This window comes from Nicotiana tabacum, chromosome 22 (assembly GCF_000715075.1).
Source record: "Nicotiana tabacum cultivar K326 chromosome 22, ASM71507v2, whole genome shotgun sequence".
Lineage (NCBI taxonomy): Eukaryota > Viridiplantae > Streptophyta > Magnoliopsida > Solanales > Solanaceae > Nicotiana > Nicotiana tabacum.
In genome coordinates, this window is record NC_134101.1 from 78,443,278 (window position 1) to 78,445,740 (window position 2,463).

A 2,463-nucleotide genomic window follows, 5' to 3' on the forward strand; every position below is an offset into this window, starting at 1 on the left:
AAATAAAAGTAGCCCATAGGCTTAGTAGTCGAGTTAATGATTCGAACTCGAAGTAATGTAGCCCGTAGGCATAATGGTCGAGTGAGTGCTTGCTCGAACTCGAAATAAAAGTAGCCCGTAGGCTTAGTAGTTGAGTGAATGATTCGAACTCGAAGTAATGTAGCCCATAGGCGTAATGGTCGAGTGAGTGCTTGCTCGAACTCGAAATAAAAGTAGCCCGTAGGCTTAGTAGTCGAGTGAATGATTCTAACTCGAAGTAATGTAGCTAGTAGGCGTAATGGTCGAGTGAATGCTTGCTCGAACTCGAAATAAAAGTAGCCCGTAGGCTTAGTAGTCTAGTGAATGATTCGAACTCGAAGTAATGTAGGCCGTAGGCATAATGGTCGAGTGAGTGCTTGCTCGAACTCGAAATAAAAGTAGCCCGTAGGCTTAGTAGTCGAGTGAATGATTTGAACTCGAAGTAATGTAGCCAGTAGGCATAATGGTCGAGTGAGTGCTTACTCGAACTCGAAATAAAAGTAGAATGTAAGCTTAGTAGTCGAGTGAATGATTCGAACTCGAAGTAATGTAGCCCGTAGGCATAATGGTCGAGTGAGTGCTTGCTCGAACTCGATCCTGTTTGCATAATAAATCTTGGATATAAGATATCGGTAAAGAAGAGAGCTTTCTTTGCAAGTCATTATACATGTGTTCATGTTTTGCGTCAAGGCTCGGGTCACTTACATGAGCATGGTTCGTTTTGACCATTTGTCTCTTACAATGTTTCCTGTCGACGCACTGTTTGTCATGAAATAACGAAGTAACTTCCTTTGCATCGTACTTGATAATTGTCGTTGATATGTTTGATGACGATGGTATGCTCCTCGATATTCGAGGTTGATTGTAAGGAGGCCTCGAATACTGTTGAATTGTTCCGAGTTAGCACGATCAATGGTTGCCTCATTAAAGAACCTTGCCGAAAAACCCATTTGGGACAAAACCGGTCTAAGGAAAAAAAGAGTGCAACACGTGCTTTCAGACCTAAGGCTTCGTGTTGAATAATCCATCTTTGTTCCTGATCGAGTTCATTAATCCTCGTCTTTGGTCGAACACCTGTATTGGTTAGTTTTGAAATATAATTGGGGAGGGGGGGGGGGGAGTCGTACCTTAGCAGTAGTATCATTTTAGCTGTTTATCATACCGAGCTCGTAGGATTTCCATTATAGGGTCAGTATCAATTTTTGATCGATCTCTGTTCTCAGTTGGCAACCCTTTTAATAATGAACCCAGAACCCAACTGATCGTCTTCGATTCTTATTTTGGATTGATACCGATTATGCGTATCAGCCCAAGTAATAGCTGGGTACTCGATCAGGTTATGCTTCAGCCGCCGTGAAGCCGTCGAGCTTCGTTCGTTTAGTCCTTGAGTGAAAGCTTGAACAGCCCAATCGTCTGTGACTGGAGGTAGATCCATTCGTTCCATTTGGAAACGAGATATGAATTCTCTTAGCGTCTCGTTATCCTTTTGTCTTACCTTGAATAGGTCCGACTTCCTGGTCTCGACCTTTATGTCCCCAACATGTGCTTAGACAGTAAATTATGATACCATATCATTGCTCCCATTGTCAGGTTTCACCGAATTTTTTCAATAATACAGATTCGATTTCATCGTTCTCTAAATCGTTCCCTTTGATGGCACATGTATAAGAGGTGATATGTTCGTTGGGATCGGTCGTTCCATTATATTTAGGAATATCGGGCATGTGAAACTACTTTGGGATCGGTTTAGGAGCCGCGCTTGGGGGGAAAGGCTTTTGCACGAATTTGTTTGAATCCAACCCTTTTATCATTGCTGGAGCTCCCGGGATCTGATCGACCCTCGAGTTATATGTTTCTACTTTTTATCGTTGGCTTCGACTTGCTTTGTGAGTTCTTCGAGCAATTTAGCAATTTTGGGAGCAGTCCCCGATTCTTGCTCATTTGACTTCACTATGGCTGGCTCCGTTATGTGGGTGATTTCTCGAGATGGATTGGGCTCCGACCTGATTTGTAGTTGGGTTTGGCTCTGCAACTGAGCTATTTCTGCCTGTTGAGCTTGCAACATTTCAAAAATCATACGCAAGTTGATGCCGTTTTCCTCGATGTTATGGGTATCTCGAGCTGCAGATCTAGTGCCTCCATAAATATTATTTTCGGGTTCATAATGTAGGTTCGCCTCAATGGCTACATGCGAATTGATATCTATTGGTGCTCTGATTCGGGATCCAACAGCATTGACAAGTGGTCTTTCGGTACTGGGTGTCAAGTTATTGTTCTCATCTTGAAGACCGGCTTCGTTGTCGATCGGCGTGGCCATTTGACTGGTAGTTAGTTGTTGCTAATCCAAAATCCAAGATATATATTCGGAAACAAGCGCAAAATACAACGGCGTATTTTTGCATATTCGTATCAAATAATCACTGTTATCCTTAGCCCTACGGTGGG